Here is a 16,092-nt window from a genome sequence, read left to right on the forward strand (position 1 = left end):
CCCAGCTATCTCTGTGGTGAGCTTCTGGCAAGATAGAAAATATGAGACAGCACCCATCTGTAACGGTGCTGTCCGATAGAAATATGAACGACATAGGTAACTTACAAGTTTCTATTCCTCACAGTGAAAAACAAAAGGAGAAAGGAAACAGACGAAGTTACTTTAATATCCTATTTAACTCAATGTATCCAAAATGTTGTTTCGACACGTAATCAATATAAAAATATTCATTATTGGGTTGTCGGGGAAGTCAGGATGTATTTTTTTTTTTTATGTCAGGACTTTCCCGACAACCCCATAGATCATTCACATGCAAATGGAACCTCTGCAGGCATGAAAACGCCCTAGTGCTGTATCTGCACCACCCAGTCCAGCAGCCACGAGCCACGTATGGAAGTGTGACTAATGCGAGCAGAAGTGAGTTCTTACTTCAGTCAGTGATATAAATAGCTGCATGCGGCTAGTGGCTATCTCACGGGACGAGGCAGGATGCAGAGGTTTCATCCTTGTCCCTCGTGTGGTCAGGCCTACTTCCCGGGGCGATGTCAGAGTCCGCGCTCATCGGTCCTGTCCAGCCTGCGGGCTGTGGTTCCACTGCCGGGGCCCCAGCCAGCATTGCATATTTCAGCCGGTCTCTCTGTGGGCGTGGGTAGCTGGCTTCTCTCTCCCTTCTCCCCAGAATGCTCGCCTCGGGATCCCTCTGAGCTGAATCAGTCTCCCACCCAGCCAGGAAATGCCCGCTCATACCCCAGCCTCCTGGGGTCCGGTGTGCAGTGCGTGAGGTCACGAACCTTTATCGTGCGTGGCAGATGCACACAGGGACTGCCCACCCCCATGCCTGCCAGGGCGTTCTACGGCGCCTGTGCTGGACAACGCTGTCCTCTCGGGCTTCCCCTGGGGCCCTCGCTTCCCTTGCACCCATCTGGGCTGTCAGAGAGTGCCATCTTGGCATAGCCCGGGGCTCACAGCCTGTCAAATCTGAAAGCTAGCCACTCCTCCAGGGTTCTCTTCAACAGTTCTGAGTCCCAATATTCCTGCCGCATCAGCCTCCAGCATGTCCCTGGGCGTCCCAAGGGATCAGCATCTGCCGAACAAGTGCTCAGAGGCCCAATAGGTTTACAGGGAACATCAGGCCCCTGGGATGCAGTCAGAAGGCGTGACCACTTGGGCCACACTCCACAGACACTGACCTGCTCTGGCTCTGTATCTACCAGAGTTTTTACGACCTACTCAATTTCTGTGGGCCTCAGTGTCTTCATCTGTAAAATGGGGAAAATGCCTGGGCATTCTAGCAGATCCGTAGATGCAAAAGACGCACGGTTCCTGCCTGCAGGTGGACGGTGGGCTAGAAAGCTGCCAATACTATGCAAGCAGCCCAGCCTCAGCCAGAACACCCACCCTCGGAACTGCTGGTCCGAAGACTAAATGGGATCATTTTCCTCTTACGCAACTAAAAAGGTTGTGCAACAACTAATGAGGTTGTGCATATGAACAGAGGTCTCTCCTTCTTTTCTAAACACAGTCTTGAAGAGACAGACTCATCTAGTAAATGGAGTTATTACTTCTGTATCAAATAGCCCAGCCTTCTTGCCATCCTAGGCCCTAAACTATTAAAAAGAACAAAAGAAAACCACACGTTTGATAGAGGGACATGGTGTCTGCAGTCCGGGCTGCAGGAGGAGCTCGCCCACCCGGCCCACCCCCTTCCAGGCTGGAAGAAAGCACCTCCCCAACCCAACGACTTCACAAAGCGCTTCCTTCTCCCCCTTCAGGGCTCGGAGACAGCCACGCAGTCCTCAGTGTTCCCAGGCTCCAGAAAGCTGACGCTGTCACCCCTCTGCCCTCACACTTCTCGGCCGGGGACTCCAGTCACCCTCCAGACCGGTCCCATGGCCCCTTCCTGTGAGGTCCTCCTGGACCTCTCAGACTTCTCAGAGCCCTGCAGCTCACGTCCCCAATAGCTGAGCCCTGAATGGGCCGGATGGAGGTTGGGCAGGTAGACAAACTCGGCATGCTCCTTAGCCGGGCCCCAGGAGGGAGATCCCAAGAAGGCCCTCCGTCACCGTCACCCGTCACCCAAGAGCAGCTTGGGGACGCTCATTTCAGTGGCACTTTCTCAGGTCAGGCGATGAGTTCAGAGCAAGGGGAAAGCGTCATTTCCTACCAAGTCCACACGTCTGCAGATGGTTGAGAAAGGAGCCTTCTTTCACGGGGGCTAAGGAGGCAGCTCTGCTCTCCCTGGCCGAGGAAGCCCTCGGAGCCACCTGGGAAGCAGGAGCCTGTGCCCTGGGGTCTCCCCCCAGTCTCCTGCCCCATCAATATTTCCACCCACCAGCTGAAAGGCGGCAAAACCAGCTTTCAGAAAACCTAGAGGGGCGAAGGCATGGCAGAATGCCGCTGTCACTGTGCAGGGGCCACAACGTGGAGAGCGGCAGGACTTTTAGGAGGCTAGAGAGTTTACACTGCAGCAGGGTCAGGAAAGTCCTGGCGTGCAGGGAACTCTCCCCCCAGCCACTTTACCAGTTAGTGAGTCCTGGAAGGGTCACCCTCAGAGCAGCGATCAGCTTCATGAGTGGGCACCAGTGCAGCCCCAGGGGACCTGGTGCTCAGAAGAGCTCCACACTTGGGTTTAAGTCTCTGCAGTCCTCATCTTGAAATTTATAGCAGTCTTATCTTTTTTTTTTTTTTGAGAAGTCTTTGCTATAGTGTGCATGCACTCACCAGAGAGACAGAGAGAGACGGAGAGATAGAAAGCCAGAAATCACCCCCCAGGGGGGATGGCCACACCGCAATCCCTTCTCCTCCCTTCTCCTCTCAGGATCTTGGGCACGCACACACACACGCATCTGGCATGAGTTTTAAGCCACCGGGTCTGGGACACGAACCGTGGTCAACTACATGGGAGTCCAGTGACATAGCCATTACGCTAACTGCTGGTCCCTAACAGTCTTATCTTTGAATTTGTGTTTCATAAGTAAAGTCCAAGGAGACAGTGGAGCGAGTGCCAAGGGCTCTTGTAACGGCCCACCTCCCTCTGGGGCAGATTCTCAGCGGCCCGCTCCCCTATCCACCTCCTCCTCCTGTCTCTACCTGGACAGTAGCAACAGAGGAAGAATGCAAGCCTCTTGCCCACGCCTGACCCAGGTACCTGCAGTGTAGAACTGAGGTCTTAATACTCTAGCGTTACCACCCACTGCAAACACCACAAGGACACATCAGTCTGGTGGCTGGCCAGGTGGCATCCCAGCAGCTGCATACACCCTGAATCTTGGAAGAAGCTCCTTGGTGCCTCTAAGGGTCTGACCCAGCCTACGAGAATCTGCAAGAAAGGGATGAGCACATGGTATAATGGTTACCTCTGCTGGACTCCCATGTAGTCGACCGAGGTTGGAGTCCTGGACGCGATGACTTGAAACTCACACCTGCCACGTGTGCACGCATGCCCAAGATCCCAAGAGGAGAATGGAGGAGAGACTGTGGCATGGCCATCCCCCAGGGGGTGAGTTCTTGCTTTCTGTCTCTCTCTGTCTCTCCAGCAAACACACATGCCCTATAGCAAAAATCAATCTCTAAAAATAAATAAGTAAATAAATAAATGCAAAAATATCCCCATATCCAAAGAAGGATTAAATAGCAAATAAAAATTACCATGATAGGTTGGGAAACCATGGAAGAATGGGGAAAGCTAAGCTTGATATTTTAATAACTTTGTGCCTTTTTCTTACTTTTTCAAAAGTGGGCCCACATCTCCACGTTGCATTATATTGCCAGCCCTGGCTATAGATCAGACATATGAAGTTTCTTTTTAGTTCCCAAGGTCTCTCCCCCCGCTGCTCAGTTGTGCTAGAACCTCCCAGTCTCTTCTCCTGCTAAGGTGTTAAAGCAGGAAGCTCCTCGGAAGGCGGCCACAGTGGTCCCAGCAGACCAGGCCGCCCACCTCCCAGGCAGGGAGCGACCGTCTCTCTCCCTGGCCTCACCCCCTGCCCCTCACTCTTCTCGCCGAGTGAATGATGCTGATGACCGGCTCTGGTGGCGACATCCGGCCTCTTCGCCGCACACAGGCCAAACACAAGCTTGGAATTTGGCAGCCTCCCTGCCTTGGAGGTTCAGATCAAAGGAGAATGGGCATGGAGGAGCTGAGGCCAGGACGAGAGGCTGAGGACGACAGGGCAACGTGGAGGCTCTACGTCAGGACGTCAGTGGTCTCCATGGAGGAAACGCCCCCGTGAGGCTATCGGCCAGAGGGAAGTACCGAAAGGAGGCAGCCCACAGTGCAGGGGTGAGCCCCGGACACAGGGAGCCCGCTCCCACATGGCGCAGCCCTTGTAGCCTGAAAAGTGCACTACGTGTGTGCATGTGCCCCAAATCCCCACAGCATGGAGAAATGGAGAGAAAAGAGTGCAGAATGGGAACAAGCAGATGGCATAATGGTTATGTCTCTGGACACCCACTTTGTCAACTGTGGTTCAAGTCCCAGACCAGGCAGCTTAAAGCTTGTGCCGTGTGTGCCTAAAGTCCCAAGAGGAGAGTGGAGGAAAAGCGATTGCGGTATGGCCATCGCCCTGGGGGGTGATCTCTCTGTCTCTCTGTCTCTCTCTCTCTCTTTCTCTCATATCTTTCTGGCAAGCTCATGCGCCTGATAGCAAAAAATCTCTTAAAAAAAAAAAAAGAGTACAGAATGACTATGCCCTGTGGGGGCACTTTGTCTCTCTCTCTCTCTCTCTCTCTTTCTCTCTCTCTCTCTCTCCATATTCTTTCTCTCTCTGGCAAGTACCCTCTGGGAAAAAAAAAGTGACTGACAGGGAAGAGAATTTGAATTTAAAATGGGCCTGGCTGGACTACACTCCCACTGTTCACAGCACCTCTCTCTGTATCTGACCGATCCCGTACCCTGCGGATCTGCCTCTCCAGAAAAACTGCCAGGACTCCAAGCAGTCTAGGTCAGAGCCAGAGTTCCCCCACAGAACCTGTAGCCTTGGATTTTTTTTTTTTCTCTAAAAACAAAATAAAAAAAGACAAAACAAGAACTAATCCTTCCACTGAGTAAAGAGAAAAGTGACAAGGTCATTGTTCGAGAGTCGCAGACTGGTATCCCCGAAAGGCTGAAAGGCGAGGGCAGAACCCGGAGTTACTTTAGCATCTACGGAAGCCTGAGCACAGCGACCCCGGGCGGAAACCACCTTTGTCATAAGAAATGAACTCGTTTAATCAGAACACGCCAAGGGGCAGTGCCTGGGTCAGCCGAGCTACATGGGCCACTACCATGTCCTAGAAATGAAACTAACAGAGAAAAGTTCATTCATAAAGTCCCTCTTAGGCCAAGTGACTATACAATTGGAATCGATATTTCAGTAGGGCAGGGGAGGGGAAGGAGGCCGGAGGCTGCTCCCGAGGGACTTGTTAAGTGATACAGGAGGTTGCTAAGCTTCTGAGAAGGGTGGGTTCTCACTTGCTGCAGGACCTTGCTCTGCTCTGTACTATGGCTCTGGGCAGGGGAAGAATTGCTACAGAAAATAGAGGAGAGACTGGGACTTGTCCACCAGGCCTCTTGCCATGCCCTCCCATACTCTGTACTCAGCCACTCTTAAATCCTTTGAGCATTCGTAAAATGTGAGGTCCATGTTGAGGAATGGGTGGTGGCAGAGTGTGGAAGGTGAGGTGACTCATGTGATGAAAAGCAGAAATGCGGTGACAGATGGCACTCCAGCCAGCCCCGCCACTTACTACCTGCCTGCCCTTGAGTGGGTTCTTCATTGATCTCCCTGCATCTCAGGTTCTCTTTGAATGAGGATGTTTGGAGACTGCTTTGATACAATCCAATATCTCTAAGGAGGAAGCACTAGAGGAGCATGAGAAGGAGGCCCCCTCTCTCTACCACTGTGTAACTTAGTTAGAGGTGGTAGTCGATGTGATTAGACAAGAGAAAGCAATTGGTATTAGTATTGGAAAGGGCGAGGGAAAATTGTGGTTCTTCTGGAAAGCCCAGAGGATCAATGTGAAAACTATATGACACACGATAAGGTAATTCGATAAAGTAGCAGGTTATAAAATAACACCCCCAAAATCAATGCTATTCATAGATAGAAACAAAAAAGCAATAGAAGAGAAGATCCCATGTATGATATTAAAAAATAAAAAATTAAACGTCTCCAAATAAATTTAAGAAATCTCTAAAATCTATGTGAGACAAGAGTAAAAGCCTCCTGAAAGAGGCAATAGTCGTCCTGAGCAAATGGAAAGAAGGTACCGTACACTTGGCATCCAGAAACTGGCGCAGCAGCGATGCAGCTGGGCTCACATGAGGAGGTCCCAGCTTCCATCCTAGGCCCCCTCTACATGCTGGGCATGCGCAGAGGAGCGCCCATGATCTTGGCTGGCCAAGGCCAGGGTAGATTCTGGAACACATTGGTAGGGATGCCTGCCTCTTTCTCTCTACATATGTATCTCTCTCTCATGGAAGAAATACACTTTAAAAAAGAAACACAGGGGATCAGCAGTTAGCGTAATGGGTGTGTCACTGGACTCCCACGTAGTCGACTGTGGTTCGCGTCCCGGACCCAGTGGCTTAAAACTCACGCCGGGCACGTGTGCGTGCGTGCCCAAGATCCCGAGAGGAGAATGGAGGAGAAGGGATTGCAGCGTGACCATCCCCCCTGGGGGGTGATTTCTCGCTTTCTGTCTCTCTGTCTCTCTTTGTCTGTCTGGTGAGCGCATGCGCCCTATAGCGAAACCCTCTCCAAAAAAAAAAAAAAAGAAAAGAAAGAAAGAAAGAAACACAGGTGGTGTGGTAGTTAAGGGGATAGATCCCACATGGCCAATTCCGTGGTTCCAGTCCCAGACCTGGCAGCTTGAAAAAACACAGGTGGTATGGTAGTTAAGGGGATAGATCCCACATGGCTAATTCCACGGTTCAAGTCCCAGACCTGGCAGCTTGAAAAACATGCCAGGCTCAAGTGTGTGCATGCTCAAAACACCAAGAGGAGAATGGAGAAGGGACTGCAGCATGGCCATCTCCCCTGAGGGTCATTTCTCACTTTCTCTCTCCCCCTCTTTGTCTTGATGATGGTATGGTAGTTAAGGGGATAGATCCCACATGGCTAATTCCACGGTTCAAGTCCCAGACCTGGCAGCTTGAAAAACATGCCAGGCTCAAGTGTGTGCATGCTCAAAACACCAAGAGGAGAATGGAGAAGGGACTGCAGCATGGCCATCTCCCCTGAGGGTCATTTCTCACTTTCTCTCTCCCCCTCTTTGTCTTGATGAGTGCATGTGTTCTGTAAAACCAAAACAAACAAGCAAAAGACTAAATAGCATAAAGATGTCAGTCTTCCTCAAGTTAATTTCTAAACTAATGCAATCGTAATTTTTAAAATACTATTTTTTTCTAGACTTAAATAAGTAAGAACAAAAAGGCAAGAATAGCTGGAAAAGAAAACTAAAAAGAAGAGCATGAGGGAGGAGGTGAGGAAGAGGAGCAGCTCTACGATTCTAAAATGTTTATGAAGTTTCTAGAATTAGAATAGCTGAATATTGGCACAAAAAACGAGGATGACCAATGGAACAGAATACAAAATCTGAAAGTAGGCTCCTTGCATGTGGAAACTTGGTCCTGATAAAGGCAGCACTTGAAATCAATGGAGAAAAGGATGGGCTTTTTAATACATGCTCTGCAGGTAACTAGACAGTCATAAGGGAAATAATAAAATGGGATCTATCTTTTACTCTGCACTAGGATAAATGCCAAATGTATCCTAGATTTAAATGTAAAAAAAAAAGAACCCTAGGGAACCAGCAGTTAGCGTAATGGCTGTCACTGGACTCCCACGTAGTCAACCGCGGTTCGCGTCCCAGACCCGGTGGCTTAAAACTCACGCCGGGCGTGTGTGAGTGCGTGCCCAAGATCCCGAGAGGGGAATGGAGGAGAAGGGATTGCGGTGTGACCATCCCCCCTGGGGGGTGATTTCTCGCTTTCTGTCTCTATGTCTCTCTCTGTCTGTCTGGCGAGCGCACGTGCCCTATAGCGAAAACCTCTCCAAAAAAAAAAAAGAACCCTACAAGTAAAAAGTATGTGGGAATTCCTTTAGAACTTGGGCATGGAGAAACTTTTTTAATATTACAATTCAAAATCCAGAAGCAACAAAAAATAAATAAATTTGATTACCAAAATTTTTTAAAATTTTGCATTGCAAATGAACACAATAAGCAAAACTAAAAGATAAGCGGCAAACTAGAAAAATATCTGCAATTTAGAATACTAAGTGTTAATATTCTTATTCCAAAAACAGTATTGCATTTTGAGGTTAAAAAAGTATTTTTTTGGGACCAGCAGTTAGTGTAATGGTTATGCCGTTGGACTCCCACGTAGTCGACCGCGGTTCGCGTCCCGGACCCAGTGGCTTAAAACTCACGCCGGGCGCATGTGCGTGCGTGCCCAAGATCCCAAGAGGAGAATGGAGGAAAAGGGATTGCAGCGTGACCATCCCCCTTGGGGAGTGATTTCTCGCTTTCTGTCTCTCTGTCTCTCTTTGTCTGTCTGGTGAGCGCATGCGCCCTATAGCGAAAACCTCTCCAAAAAAAAAGTGCCTTTCTTTAGAATTATTTATTTAATTTTATTTGTTATTGTTATTTTCTAATTTGACCAGAGAAAGGGAAAATGAGAAAGCAAACTGCCAGATCCAGAACTCAAACCGTAGTGAGCCATTTGAGTCCGGCACCTTAACCACCATTCCACCTGCCAGCCTCTGCTCTTTCATTTACTTGTTTATTTATTTATTTTCATGACATACAACATATTTAATGAGCTGGCGACAGAGATATTTGGTCAAAGAAAGGCAGAGGAACTTTGTCCTTTAAGAATTAGAACCGAGCGGCTCCATTATCATCTGGCATCTGCTCAATGTTGTATCTGTGGTTAGAAATGGACAAAATAGGAACTCCTGGGGTCTTCCGGAGTCGGGTCAACTATGACCACAATGTAACACTTGTGCTGAGTTCCTCTCTGTACTAAGCAGTCATCCACCTAGGGTCCATTGTGTGTGCATGGTCATCATTCAAATCTTGGATCCTTAGGTCCTTAGAGCCACTAGGTACTTTTGCCCCAACTTTTCAATTTCAGCCATTACAGTCAGTTATACAAGGGACACACTTGGCATACAGACAGTCCACCATGGACTGCACTAGGTCCAGTTTGGCTTTAATGGAAAAGTTGAGAAAGTTGGTATCAACCAGGACGTGGTAAGGTGGACCCAGCTGTGTATTATATTGAAAGAATAGCAGGAAGGGCGTTAGGGAACGTCTCTTTCCTTCAGTGTGCTAGGGTCTTTCTTTTCTTTCTTTTTAGGTTTTAACCTGTCCTTTTCTTTAAGCCTCTGCTCTCTGAGACTAGCATTCGCTTCATGGTCGTGTACTTCCTTGTTTTCTTTTGTTTCCCCATGCTCACGCCACACTGTGGTTTCTTCCAGAATCCCGCTCCTGTATTTTTAAGCAGGATATAGGTATGAACAGTTGACAAACATAGATGACCATGGCACTTAATGGTATAAAAGAACGTTCAACTGCATCCATGATAAGAGAAATAAAATACCTATCTGAGATACCATTTCCACTTATCAGGTTGGCCAGACTGAAAGTGGTGAAGTTCTGGGGAAACCAGTATATTTCCACAGTGCTGCTGGGAGGAGAGAATGTCACAGTCCCTACGGAGGATTTGGCAATATCTAGACCAATCATGTAGGCATTTATGTACGTGCAAAGTGACTCGGCAACCCCACGCTTACTTCCTCAGTGACACACTGGCAAAAATAACGAGCAAGAAGTATGTGCGAGGCTGTTCACTTCATGCCATCTGTAGTAACAGAAGACACAGCACACATAAACAGCAACGAAAGCACTGATTGGGAGCCAGCAGGCGGCGCAGTGGCTCAGGCGCTGGACTCCCACGTGGCTGACCACAGTCCAAGTCCTAGATCTGGTGGCTTACTTTCTTTCTCTTTCCCCTTTCTCTCTCTCTGTCTCTCTGTCTCTCTGGTGATGTGTGTGCCCTCTAGCAAATTAAAAAATAATAACAAAGGATAAATTAAATTACTTTTTTTACAAAAAGCACTAATTAGTCAACTCTCAAGTCTGCTGGGGAACCAACTAATTGTTTTGGAAACAAATAATAAGAATCAAGCATTTTTTCCTATAAGACCTCTAGGTACATCAGGTGAAAAAAAAAAAAAAAACAAAGAAAAGAAGTATTTTTATAGACATATTTTAACTAACAAACAAATAATAGAATTACTATTAATTTTATTTATATCTCTAATTTTAACTATTGATATAAAACAGAACTACAATGGATACTATGCAGCCATGGTAAAATCAAGGCTCTCGGCGGCAACAATCATGAAATGGCTTCTAACATCACAGACACAAACCAGTATCGTGTACCTCCTGGTGGAGGATATGCCACCACCTACAAAAAAAAAAAAAAATCAAAACTGGAAATGATAAGCCTTGAGATAAATCTACTAATGCACAGAAAAAAAACATGGGTCCGATGATCATGCTAATGGTCAATACAAGGATAATATTAGCAAAATCCAGACTCTGGGAAACTATAGAATAAAAGGTCCATATTATTTTCTACAAATAAAAATTGTAAGAGAAAGAAGAGAGGTAGAGGGAAAACATTTAATTAAAAGTCTAGATTGACATACCAGCCCATTAAAATGGAGTTTGTTCAGATTGCTATTTTTAAAAAGACTGTTAAAACAATCAAACAAACAAACAAAAAACAGCTGGTGGCATAGTGGTTAAGGCTGCTGAATCCCACATGGCCCACTTCACAGTTCAAGTCCTGGACCTGGTGCTAAAAAACACACCAGGAATGTGTGCATGCACTCCCAAAATCCCAACAGGAGAATGGAGGAGAAGGGATTGTGGCATGCCCGTCCTCCTGGGGAGGGGCTTTCTCACTTTCTCTTCCTCTCTCCATTTCCATCACCCTATTGCAAAAACTAAGACACACACACGCACACACACACACACACAACTGAAGAAAGATGAGCATTGACTGGGTAGTTGATACCGAGTCATTATTATTGGTTTTTAGATGTGATCATGGTTGTGATGTTGTGTGTTCTTTAAAAGCATCCTTAAGGGCCAGCAGGTGGTCGGAGGTTAAGGTGGCTGGATCTCTCTCTGTGTCTATCTGGTCAAATTTTTAAATAATAATAAAATAATTCTTTTTTTTTTTTGGAGAGGTTTTTCGCTATACGGCACGGGCACTCGCCAGACAGACAGAGAGAGACATAGAGACAGGAAGCGAGAAATCACCCCCCAGGGGGGATGGTCATGCCGCAATCCCTTCTCCTCCATTCTCCTCTCAGGATCTTGGGCACGCATGCACACGCGCCTGGCGTGAGTTTTAAGCCACCGGGTCTGGGACGCGAACCGCGGTCGACACGTGGGAGTCCAGCGACATAGCCATTGCGCTAACTGCTGGTTTCCAATAAAATAATTCTTTAAAAAAAATTAAAGAATATGGCAGAAGTAGCCCTTCAGACTGAGGCCCAGTGCGGACAGAGATTGGGAGCTGGCCATGGCCATCTACACCAGAGGCTTCCCAGCGAGTACCGTGCTCGTCCAGGGCCTCCGCTGTCTCTCCCTCTCTGTTCCCAGAGCCTGGTGTGGACTGGAATACCACAGCACATAGTAGCTGCTCGACAAAGGACTAAGCAGGGGGCTGAGGTCAGAACCAGACAGGTTCAAGGGTTCAGATCAGAACTCTGAAGCAAAGGGAGGGAGGGCATCATTAAAATTCCACACCAGAAGAGAAAGACCAGAAACAACCTCAGTATCAGATGCAGCTAAACAACAGCAAAATCCCTTGCAGCTATAGGAAGAGAACAAGGATGCTCGTTATATATTGATGTGGAACTAGCGCCAAGAGACTTGGTTGAGTCAAGAAGCAGGCTGCAAAACCCGTCTACGCTCTGCACCGTCTGCGTGTGGAAACTCAAATTGGAAGCAAAAGAAGGGGCGGGACAGGGGCAGGAGCAGGTTTGCTGGGAGCCGTGTACCTTTGGCACTATTAGGATACTAGTGCAATACAAGGCAACAAACCCCTGCCAGCATCTCACTACTGCGGAGAAGCAGTTCCTGCCAGGTCCGGGCAGAGGCCGACAGAGCCCGGCCAGGCATGAGAACCTTCTAACTGGCATGTCCTGGTGGGAGAGTGGAGACCCATCTCCGTCTCCCCTCAAAACAAAAGCCAAAGAGCAACAGGAAGGACCCTGCGGTGTACGTTCTCCAGAAGAGCCGAATCTAGCTTAATGCAGCAGCTGGCCCAAGTACCAAGGACGAACATGGCTCTGCGAGGAATTATAGGGAGAACGGCTGAACCAAGCGGAATGTAACCCAGGGTCCCTCGTGTCCCCGGAGGGTTTCTGCTGATCCGCTGAGCTGAGGACTCAATCTAGAAAAATAAAACCCGTGTGTCGTCTGGCTGGGGAGAAGCGCATAAAGACTCATTTATCTGGCTGTAGCGAGTGAGTCGAGCTGGCTGCCACAAACACGCTGCTCAGCAGAAATGAGTTATTCCGGCTGCTCCCGGAGGTAATGAAAAGCCGGGCTGGGAGTGGAAAACTCCACCGCAGAACTGACCTGCTACTGGGAAACAACTTGTAATTTTTATTTATTTATTTCAGATGCAGTGACTAGCCATCTAAATAAGCCTTAGGGCAGACTCTGAGTGCGCGGACAGAAATGAAGTTAGGGGATCCTAACTGCCCACACCTGCCCAGCCCACCCTCCCCGCTCCACTCACCCCTCCTCAGCCCCTCGCCCAGCTCAACTGCACAGAATACTTTCAGCTTCAAATTTCACTTCATCTTCATCATCCTCATTCCCACCCCTTACGTAAGGACCCATTCCTCAGGCCCGCTCCTGGTTAAGGCTGAAAGGCAGGTTATCTGATTCATGAGTGTGTTGTTCTCACTTGCCAAGGAAACCTGGCATGTCTCTGAACTTGCTGAAATCTTATCTGCAGGATGAGGATGGGTGCTAAGGAGCAAATGCTGCAGAGAGGTGACACCTCTGGGGCATCTCAGGAGTGTGTCCCTAAGGAGCACCACCTGGGAGTGACTGGCTCATGGGGGTCCTTCAGGGCTGGGGAGTGAGACCTCAGGGCTGCCAGTGCAGAGCCAGGCCCAGAGGCCGGCCCAGGCCAGCCAGGTGCCTGAGTTCCTGGTACCGTTTGCCTGGATCCAGCTACCCCTGGAGAGGGCAGAAGGCTCCAGGGATTCTGCAGGCTCACGTCCAACATGTCCTAACAAAAGCGTATTTCTTCCTTAAGATAAAACCACGTAGTAATACTTTAGTAAGACCTGCGTAGGTAAATGCGTACTGTGAACTGCAGGCCTCAGCCGCTGCCCTCGTGCGTGCAGCACAATCTCCTGCCTGCTCTGACCCTCTCAGCAATGCATGGCCACCCAGGGAGGCGGGAGCATGTCTGGGGCATCAGAACAAGCATGCAGACCACCTCAGTGGCTTGGACCACACGAGTGCGTTTCCCTTGGCTCTGCGTGCCAGACGTCCAAAGATGTCAGTGGGACTGCTTCTCCTGCGGCCTCTCCTTGGCTCGTGCGTGGACATCTTTTTTTTAAATTTATTTATTTATTTATTTATTTTTGGAGAGGCTTTTGCTATGGGGAGCGTGCACTCACCAGACAGAGAGACAGAAAGCGAGAAATCACCCCCCAGGGGGGATGGCCACGCTGCAATCCCTTCTTCTCCATTCTCCTCTCAGGATCGTGCCGCCCGGCATGAGTTTAAGCCACCGGGTCCGGGACTCAAACCACGGTCGACTACGTGGGAGTCCAGCAACATAGCCATTACGCTAACTGCTGGTCCCATGCACGGACATCTTTACCGTCTTCACATCTACACCTGCGTCCCAATTTTCTCTCCTCACAAGAACACTAGTCACCCTGGATGAAGACCTCATTTTAATGCAACAACCTCTTTAAAGACCCATTCTTAAAATACAATCACATTCCCAGGTTCCAGGAGTTAGGACTTCAATGTGAATTTGGAGGAAGGAGGAACACTTTTTTTTTTTTTTTTTTGGAGAGGTTTTTACTATAGGGCGCATGCACTCACCAGACAGACAGACAGAGAGACAGAAAGCAAGAAATCACCCCCCAGGGCAAATGGCCACGCCACAATCCCTTCTCCTCCATTCTCCTCTCAGGATCTTGGGCATGCACGCACACGTGCCCAGCGTGAGTTTCAAGCCACCGGGTCCAGGACGCAAACCGCAGTCGACTACGTGGGAGTCCAGCGACGTAGCCATTACACTAACTGCTGATCCCCACAATTTTTTTTAAAAAGCAGATAGAAACAGTTTATGATTCACTTTCTAAGGGAGAAAGGGGGCAGATGCAGAGAGAGTGGTGCAGGCTCTGAAAGGTTGAGAGCTAAGAATTTTTGAAGGAAAGGGGCAGAGGGGGCTGAGGGGGTCCTGAGATAGCATGCAGTGGTCTTTCAGAGCTGGTGGGTTCCTTCTCTCTGGGTGACCCCTCCTGCAGCAAGGTCAAGCCACCCCCTTTCTTCCCTTCTTTCGGGTGAACACCTTCCTCTGATCCCGAGGAATTAGGAGGAACACAATTCGGCCATAAAACCCATTTTATAGAGAAAGAAACTGTGGCCCACAGAGAGGAAGTTTTCCGTCGAGCTAGCGTTGACCCGGCCAGGACCAATCAGTGTTTTTACCGGAAACCTGCCTAAGGCGAGCTCGGCTGCGGCCCTGGACGGTACCCGGCCCAGCTCTCCGCTCCCGTGGGTAAGACAGAGCTAGAGCCAGAGAGGCCCTCCTCCGTGCGGGGCCTAAACCGAAATGTGCCTTTGTCTCCCTCCTCTGCCTCTTCAAAAGCTGTCAGAATGGATGACAGATCCTGGAACGACCCATCAACCCCGACGGCTGGGCGGCCTCCCCCTCCGCCGCCGCTCAGGAGCAGCCCCCTCGGGATTTCTGTTTTTCTTTTTCAGTGATTTTAATGCTCAGAAATATGTGCTGAGCTGTCGGCACGCGAGGCAGAACGTCTTTATCTGAGTAGTTCAGAGACTCCCCACGAGGCCCGGCTCCTGCGCCCCAACACGCTCCCGCCCTGGAGGTGGGCCCTGTCAGGGGGAAGAGGCTGCCACTAAAATGTCACCTGCTTCAAGGGTTCCCAACGCCGGTGGGCTGGCCCCTGCTCCTGCAGAGCTGTTCACCTCCCACCGTGAGCACCCAGGGCTACAGGGGAGCTGAGAGCCCGGTGGGAGGTGAGAGGCCACGCCCAGGGGCTGGAGTCCTAGGCGCCCAACCCTAGCGTCCTGGCTGCGACTGAGGCAGGCACCCATCAGAGCCCACCAGCCGGAGACCACGGAGAACAGCAGACGGGCAGAGGGACTCTCAGGACAGGGCTAGGCGGGCTGTCAGGTCTGGGCTGCTGAGTGATGTGGGAAGTGTAAGGAAGAGGGCTTGCTCCGGTTCCATGCTGCCAGGAAGCAGGGACAGGCTGATGACTGAGGGTCCCTGGGGAAGGAAGGAAGGAAGTGGGCAGAGTGCTGCCGTTGGGAGCAGAAGGGGCGTACCAGGTTCCTGCGGCCTCAGGGTGCTGGTGCCTCTCGCTCAGGTGTGGCCTGGCCTGGCCTGGTCTGTCTCTTCCTGCTGTGATGGCACAGTGACCCTGCCTGGTGACGTCCCGTGCAGGTGGGACTAGGCCTGGCGGAGAGCTGACCTCAGGGCCGTGGCCTCACCTCCTCTCACCATCGGGTGTCCTCAGCCCCTCCTTCCCAGCAGCAGGGCTCGGAGCCTCCAGCTGCCCGGGTCTTTGAGGCTGGGGCAGCAGTGTTTGGGACGGCTGTGACCTCAGGAGGGTGGCCCGCTCTGTGCCCACGAATGCGGCAGGCGTAGCTCTGGGCCCACACTCAGGCCCGTCTTACCTTCCAGCCCTTCCCCTTCCCCAGGGCCCCTCCTTGGCAGTCATGCACTGGAGCATAAACAGAGGTAGGCCATAGCTGAGCCGTAAGAGGGGCCCTGGCCCAGTACCACCCACCCCCCCC

General features: G+C 50.0%; 1 protein-coding gene across 1 annotated transcript in view; it reads left to right on the forward strand.

Annotated features, from left to right (window-relative positions):
* The window catches only part of BFSP2 (beaded filament structural protein 2), a 91,642-nt gene that overhangs the window by 1,293 nt on the left and 74,257 nt on the right, over positions 1–16,092 (forward strand). The gene's annotated exons all lie outside the window — the stretch shown is intronic.

The sequence above is a fragment of the Tupaia chinensis genome, unplaced genomic scaffold (genome assembly GCF_000334495.1).
Source record: "Tupaia chinensis unplaced genomic scaffold, TupChi_1.0 Scaffold146961_1, whole genome shotgun sequence".
NCBI lineage: Eukaryota > Metazoa > Chordata > Mammalia > Scandentia > Tupaiidae > Tupaia > Tupaia belangeri.